This window comes from Schistocerca nitens, chromosome 3 (assembly GCF_023898315.1).
Source record: "Schistocerca nitens isolate TAMUIC-IGC-003100 chromosome 3, iqSchNite1.1, whole genome shotgun sequence".
Lineage (NCBI taxonomy): Eukaryota > Metazoa > Arthropoda > Insecta > Orthoptera > Acrididae > Schistocerca > Schistocerca nitens.
Genome location: NC_064616.1, coordinates 982,625,056 through 982,633,728, shown reverse-complemented (window position 1 = coordinate 982,633,728; position 8,673 = coordinate 982,625,056).

Sequence of the window (8,673 nt, the reverse complement as noted above, 5' to 3'; positions counted from 1 at the left end):
TTGATGCTATTGACAAATGTAAATGTATCGCAGGCATGTTTTTAGATCGTTCTAAGCCTTTTGATATTGTTGGCCATTCTACTAACAAGGGAACCTCCCCATCGCACCCCCGTCAGATTTAGTTATAAGTTGGCACAGTGGATAGGCCTTGAAAAATTGAACACAGATCAATCGAGAAAATAGGAAGAAGTTGTGTGGAACTATGAAAAAAATAAGCAAAATATACAAACTCAGTAGTCCATGCGGAAGATAGGCAACATCATCGACGGTCTGCTCCCAGAAGCGCCGTGGTCCCGTGGTTAGCGTGAGTAGCTGTGGAGCGAGAGGTCCTTGGTTCTAGTCTTCCCTCCAGTAAAAAGTTTAATTTTTTATTTTTAGACAATTATTATCTGTTCGTCCGTCCGTCCGATGCGAGGTAACTGCGCCGTAGTATGGGTACGCTACACCTAAACAAACGTCGAAACACACGACGTCAGTCGACTACAGCGCACGGAAGAGAGAGTATTCCTGCTAACGAGGCTCCCTGGCTGGCAGTTGACTGTTCGCTACTTTGGACCGACAGATAATAAATTTTCGGAAAATAAAAAAATTAAACTATTCACTCGAGGGAAGACTTGAACCAAGGACCTCTCGTTCAGCAGCTGCTCACGCTAACCGCGGGACCACGGCGCTCCTGTGAACAGACTCTCCTTGATGTTGCCTATCTTCCGCATGAAGTACTCAGTTTGTATATTTTGCTTATTTTTTTCATAGTTCCACACAACTTCTTCCTGTTTTCTCGATTGATCTGTGTTCAGTTTTTCAAGGCCTATCCACCGTGCCAACTTATAACTAAATCTGAGAGGGGTGCGATGGGGAGGTTCCCTTGTAAGTAAGCTAGACTTATTGGGAATAAGAGGAGTAGGTAATCTCTGGTTCCCATCATACCGACCAGACAGGATACAAAGTGTAGAGATAACGGCTGAAAATTTAGTGAATCACATATCATAACCTCCTTCTTCTTTTTCCTTGCGTTTATCCCGTATCTTCATGCCATCGGCTTGTTAAGTTTGTGGATTTGGCAGCGTTAGTGGTAGAGGGTGGCCAGATGTCCTTCATGTCGCATTCCCGTCTGTCCAAGGGTGCCCATGCCCGGGGGATGGTCTAGCCCCCCCCCCCCCCAAAAAAAAGCAAAACTAGCGTATGGGCGCCCTTGCGTCTGTGTGTGTCTAGTGTTATCCCGTGAGAAAGTGTGCGAAAGTTTTCTAAATGATTTCGAATCTTGTGACTCAATCGAGACGTGGTAAGTAGTCCAGTATTCACGTTGTCGGATGTGGGAAACCACCTGGAAACCACAACCAGGCTGACCGGTATGGCTTTCGTAATTAATGTGCCAGATTGATTCGACCTCAGACCTGCGCACCTTCCCCAGTCCCGGAAGCGGGTAAACACCTATCAGAACCAAAATCGATAAACGTAGGAGTTGTTCAGGGTAGCATATTAGGTCCAGTGATATACATCGATGACTTTCCCAACAGTGTTTGTCACAGGAAAAAAATTCCCCTTAGCTGACAATAACAATGTTATAGCCACTACGAAAACAAGAAAACTTGCAGAGCAAGCAAATGCAGCATTCAAGATTGTTTAGAACTGGTCGCTATCGAATAAATTCGCGTTGAAAATCAAGAAATCAAAAGCCATGAATTTTAGTTCGAAGAAGGAAAATGCTACTATTAAATTAATTGTGGATGAAACCTCTATATACTGCGTAACAAACAAAGAATTTGTAGGAATGAATAGTGCTTCTCAATTTAAGTGGTATGAACACACAAAGATACTTGGAAAGATAATGTCATTAGCACGTTATATCCTTAGAGTCCTGTCACCTGTATTAGCTATGGAATTCTTTCCCGGAGACAAACGCACAAAATATGACCACACTTCTCAAGCTACAGAAAACGCACACGAGCATGATAACCAAAACAGTGGACGAGTTGTAACGATTTGTTCAGAACACTGGGATTTTACCTAGATCATGTGAGTACATTTACCAGCCTGTTACGCACATTAAAAACTATGTTGATAATTACTGCACAAACAGCTCTATCCATGATGATGGAACAACGACTAGACTGTTTTTACATGTACCGAGAAATAATAAACATAAAACTCAAAATAGCTTTTTCCAGCAAGGAATCAAATTCTACAATAAATTACACAAGAAGATTAAAGAAATTACTAAAACGAATCTATTTAGTTAAAAAGTACCTGTTGAGCAATACGTAGGAGAGACTGCGACACATTTGCGCAGCTTTCTTTTTGGAGCATTAAAATTATTTGGTTAGATTCGTCCTGTTTAAAACTGTTTAGTCGTAAACGTAATTATTAAAGTATAACTTGGTGTGCCTACTGTACGTGTAACTCAGCATCACATATAGGTGTGGAAAATGATGTTACACTCCTGGAAATGGAAAAAAGAACACATTGACACCGGTGTGTCAGACCCACCATACTTGCTCCGGACACTGCGAGAGGGCTGTACAAGCAATGATCACACGCACGGCACAGCGGACACACCAGGAACCGCGGTGTTGGCCGTCGAATGGCGCTAGCTGCGCAGCATTTGTGCACCGCCGCCGTCAGTGTCAGCCAGTTTGCCGTGGCATACGGAGCTCCATCGCAGTCTTTAACACTGGTAGCATGCCGCGACAGCGTGGACGTGAACCGTATGTGCAGTTGACGGACTTTGAGCGAGGGCGTATAGTGGGCATGCGGGAGGCCGGGTGGACGTACCGCCGAATTGCTCAACACGTGGGGCGTGAGGTCTCCACAGTACATCGATGTTGTCGCCAGTGGTCGGCGGAAGGTGCACGTGCCCGTCGACCTGGGACCGGACCGCAGCGACGCACGGATGCACGCCAAGACCGTAGGATCCTACGCAGTGCCGTAGGGAACCGCACCGCCACTTCCCAGCAAATTAGGGACACTGTTGCTCCTGGGGTATCGGCGAGGACCATTCGCAACCGTCTCCATGAAGCTGGGCTACGGTCCCGCACACCGTTAGGCCGTCTTCCGCTCACGCCCCAACATCGTGCAGCCCGCCTCCAGTGGTGTCGCGACAGGCGTGAATGGAGGGACGAATGGAGACGTGTCGTCTTCAGCGATGAGAGTCGCTTCTGCCTTGGTGCCAATGATGGTCGTATGCGTGTTTGGCGCCGTGCAGGTGAGCGCCACAATCAGGACTGCATACGACCGAGGCACACAGGGCCAACACCCGGCATCATGGTGTGGGGAGCGATCTCCTACACTGGCCGTACGCCACTGGTGATCGTCTAGGGGACACTGAATAGTGCACGGTACATCCAAACCGTCATCGAACCCATCGTTCTACCATTCCTAGACCGGCAAGGGAACTTGCTGTTCCAACAGGACAATGCACGTCCGCATGTATCCCGTGCCACCCAACGTGCTCTAGAAGGTGTAAGTCAACTACCCTGGCCAGCAAGATCTCCGGATCTGTCCCCCATTGAGCATGTTTGGGACTGGATAAAGCGTCGTCTCACGCGGTCTGCACGTCCAGCACGAACACTGGTCGAACTGAGGCGCCAGGTGGAAATGGCATGGCAAGCCGTTCCACAGGACTACATCCAGCATCTCTACGATCGTCTCCATGGAAGAATAGCAGCCTGCATTGCTGCGAAAGGTGGATATACACTGTACTAGTGCCGACATTGTGCATGCTCTGTTGCCTGTGTCTATGTGCCTGTGGTTCTGTCAGTGTGATCATGTGATGTATCTGACCCCAGGAATGTGTCAATAAAGTTTTCCCTTCCTGGGACAATGAATTCACGGTGTTCTTATTTCAATTTCCAGGAGTGTATATAAACTCAAGTCGAGTGCGTAAACGAGTTCCGGGAATGGGGCAGGTTTACGCACCTATGGGAGCACGTTTACGTATGTCACAGAATTCAACAATCAGTAAACACTACATACTAAAGACATTTTGAAAATGTTTTACTGGCAGTCAACAAAATTAGAGCCTTAATTAACCAATTACCATGGTAAAATACAAATAATTTACTGGAAGTAAACGGAGTTTTTGGCGGTGTACTATCTGTTAGCATAATATGCCTTAAATAGAAGTTTAATATTAATGAAAAGCCTATTAATCATCAGTGTGCGAGTTGCCATGTATGAACACAAAAACTAACGTGTTTGCTGTGACAAGTCGTCGTGAGCCCACGTTTTACATCTACGGCACTGGACCCATTCTTCATTTCTTTTTCAATGGTTGTATCGTTTCAAACAATAAATACAGAGGCAATTTCCATGCTGCTCATCAAACTGCTGCAGGTTATAAGTGAAAGGAAGAAGAACTGGACCGAGCAAGGTGGTGCCGTGGCTAGCACACTGGACTCGCATTCGGGAGGACGACGGTTCAGTCCAGCGTCCAGCCATCCTGATTTAGGTTTTCCGTGATTTCCCTAAATCACTCCAGGCAAATGCCGGGATGGTTCCTCTGAAAGGGCACGGCCGACTTCCTTCCCCGTCCTTACCTAATGTGATGAGACCGACGACCTCGCTGTCTGGTCTCCTTCCCCAAACAACCCAACCCAAGAAGACCTGGACGGGACATACCTCGAGCCGGAAGTGCTTGCTAACAGATGCTTTGGAAGGACTAATTTGTGAGACAATATTCAGAACAAGATGATAGACGACATAAAGAGAAGGAAAAGTTAAGTGGAGTTAAGGAGGATGGCACAGGACAGGAGAGCACGGATAGTTACCATGTAACGGTTGGTTGGCTGACTTGGGGGAGGGGACCAAGTAGCGAGGTCATCGAACCCACCGGATTAGGGAAGGATGGGGAAGGAAGTCGGCCGTGACGTTTCAAAGGAACCATCCCGGAATTTGGCTGAGGTGATTTAGGAAAATGACGGAAACCTTAATCAGCATGGCCTGACGCGGGGATGAACCGTCGTCCTCCCGAATGCGAGCCCAGTGTGCTAACCACTGCGCCACCTCGCTCGGTTTACAATGCGTAAACCTACCTAGCGGCAGAACAGGAATTGTGATATCAGAAATAGGCTTAGTCCATATTTTTCTTGTTCTTGCTTTCAGCAATTTCTTGCTCTTATCAGTCCTTCCTCTCATACAATTGATTCTTTCTGCTTTAGATTCATTGGGTTCATACAGTCTTTTAGCAATTTCTGCCTTTTAGTCTCCTGTGCCTTCATTTTTTAGATTGTGTTTCCAACTGGTGGTTGTCTTAGGAGTGTCTTGTCGTTACGTGTGTGTAACAGTAGTGACATCCGTACCACACTGATAGCCTTATGTACAGTGGGGTATCTTCCAGTAGCATATCTTAGGAAGTCGATATACAGTACCTGAGTGTATTTAAAGTCCCATCAGTAAAATAGGGAGCAGTAATGCTGGTCTTGAAAAACACGCACCAAACTCTGATAGATCGAGATCGTTGTTTCTATTCACTTTTTCGTGTCAGCGTTGATTTTCAACTAACGATTATTGCATATTGCGAATACTGGCTTACCAATAGTATGTAAACGATGCTTCTTCCTTAAACAAAATTTATCACAGATATGCTGCATCACCTTGCGCTTTTCGTAGATAACATTCGGAGAACTTTAACCAATCCGGGAAGTCATTGCCATGAAGCTGTAGATACAGCGAAATGAGAAGAGGATGGAATGCGGTGGAATGCAGTTCTCGCAGAACACTCGTTTGGTTGATCCCTCTCGGACTTCAGAGATACCTTTTAGTGGAATTTGCATTGTGCGTTACTGATGCTAAAATGTTAGTTTCATTTCTTTCGACAGTTGCTCTTCTTTTTCCTTGGTCTATTCTACTATCCAAATTTTCAGTATCTAGAACTTCTTTTATAATTCACGATCTGGACACTTTTTAGCATACAACCGCACCGCTGTTGTAATAGTCTGGCGACATTCACCAGAGACATTATTCTCTTTTTTTGACTGTCGTATACGTTGCTTTATAGGCAAGTTATCTTATTGCTAGAACAGCAGAACACAGACTGATGGGACTCACGCGCACAGGTTAACCCAAGAACCACACCTGACTTACGTGTTTGCTTACATTTGGTATAACAGGGCAGATATTTGTAGAACGTCTTCTCCTGACGGTGGGACAGCGGTTTGCGACGCTGTTATCTTGAGCAAGTCCCATATGCGTTATGTCGTTGAAGTTCTTTTAGAAGCTTCTTTGAAATGCCACCGAAAGAAGTACTTAGTTCCATTAGGGAAAAAAAAAGAAGGCTGTGTCGTGATTCGGTGATTGTAAACAATAAAAATCTATAACTTGTCGGAAACCACACCTTGATATATTTATTCATTCTGGATAACTGGATTGGCTTATCTTAGCTGCAACACCCGGTATAAACAAACTTTTCAGTAACCTTTGCAATCATAGTTGGCATAGAAATAGTTCTGAAATTGTCTGTATTATCCCTTTCTCCTTTTTTATAAAACGGTTTCACTGCTGAGTACTTTAATCGTTCAGGAAACTGAACTGGGCTAACATAAACAGCACCCTACTTTAGTACCCTGCTTGATACACCATTATCTCCATGATAGTCCTCTGTCTTTAGCAATTTTAGTACTGTTTCTATCTTCCCCTTGTCACTATCACGGACGTACATTTCAGATACCAGTCTTGTGAAGCATTTTCTGTAGTGGACTGATTAGGCAGCCAGTCCACAGTGAAGTAGCCGAAAGGGCACGCGTCAACTCACGCCGTCTGGCGTTAAGTCTGGAACAAGATTCGTAATGAATGTGATAAAGAAAAGAACGTAGCTACTAGAACACTTAACTTTTATATCGTCCTTTGGTATACAGCATTCTTGATGATACAAGTGAGACTATCTTGAGATACATGCAATGGTACAAATGGCGCCTTGCTAGGTCGTAGCCATGGACTTAGCTGAAGGCTATTCTAACTGTCTCTCGGCAAATGAGAGAAAGGCTTCGTCAGTGTAGTCGCTAGCAAAGTCGTCGTACAACCGGGGCGAGTGCTAGTCAGTCTCTCGAGACCTGCCTTGTGGTGGCGCTCGGTCTGCGATCCTGACAGTGGCGACACGCGGGTCCGACATGTACTAATGGACCGCGGCCGATTTAAAGCTACCACCTAGCAAGTGTAGTGTCTAGCGGTGACACCACATTTTCTAAGAGAGTTATATGATTCTCTGTAAAAACCATGTTTCTAATTAATTCACCTGCTTTACTCAGAAAGTGAATGTTAAAATATTGTGCATGAATCTGACTTATCAGTAACGAAAACATTGTTTCTACGTACTGACTTTACATCGTCGATCCTGTGATATTGGCGAGACAATTCGTTCACTACTGACCACACAGCTTTAATTTTATCCTCAGAAATAGCTATACCTCGTGTATCACATGCTTTTTGCCTTTCTAATGACATTTTTAAGAACTATGTACTATTTTCAGTGGACTCCTGCAGTTAGATTGTTACTATCCTTAACGTTCTGATAGTTAGTTACGTGTTTCATAGATCATTTGAACGATTCTTTCATCGAAATGGTGTGGATCAAGTCATTCACTGTTACATATGATACATCATTAGTGTTAATTTCTTTTTTTTACAGGCTACCAATTTCTAAGTAGAAATTCGTCTATGGAATAGAAGAGGTTGTCCAGGGAAAATGATTTTAGGTTAGATTAAGACTTGCTTTTCTACCTGTCACATGTTTTATGGTAATAGGCAAACGATCAGACATTTTCGTTGTTGCATACTGAACTCCTTTTCGAGCCACTGACACCATTAATAATGGGTAATAATTGTCATTTTTTCCTCTGGTGTACTAGGTATGGATATCACTATTCTAATGAAACTGTGATGGATTATTTATGACGAATTGCATTAGCATGTATATGTATTGTGATGGCGCAGCTAAAGTGTCCGCTCTTTGAATAGGTACCTAGCTGAGGACTGTGGCCGAACAACACACCCTACTCTCTTGTGAGTAACCAATACTTTCTTTCTAACAGATGAGTTACCCCAGAAAGTTATTCAGTAAGAAATTACTGTGTGTAAATATGCATAATATGCAAGGAGGTTCATTCATTTGCTGCCAAAACTAACAATCATACGAAGAACAAAAGTAGCCGAACTTCACCGTTTGAGAATCTCGGTAATATGCTTCATCGATTGAAGGTTTTCATTAGTATGTACATCCAAATATTATGGAGCATTCTACCCTGTGAATTGAATCCTTTTGATGTAATCATCAATAGCTTGTTCGCTTATTTTTTATAAAGAACTGAGTGTGCTTTCTCAAAAGTAATGGTAGTCCATTTTGAGAGAACCACTAAATAATCTTTGGAAATCATGATTAACAATTTCTTCTGTTATTTCTCTCTAATGGTGTTTATTATAATACTGGTATCATCTGCAAAAATTACTAATTCTGTTTGTTGAATGTTAAGTGGAAGGTCATTCACATATATAAGGAACAGGAGTGGACTGTAAGTTGAGCCCTGTGGGGCTCCGTTTGTGATTTTTATCCTAGTCACTAAAATTTTATACGTTTCCAATATTGTCTGAATTATTCAGCAAAAATTTTTTTCGTTATGTTTGTTATGTATGATTCAAATCAGTTGTGTGTAAAGCCATCAATTCCGTGACAATCTTGTCTAA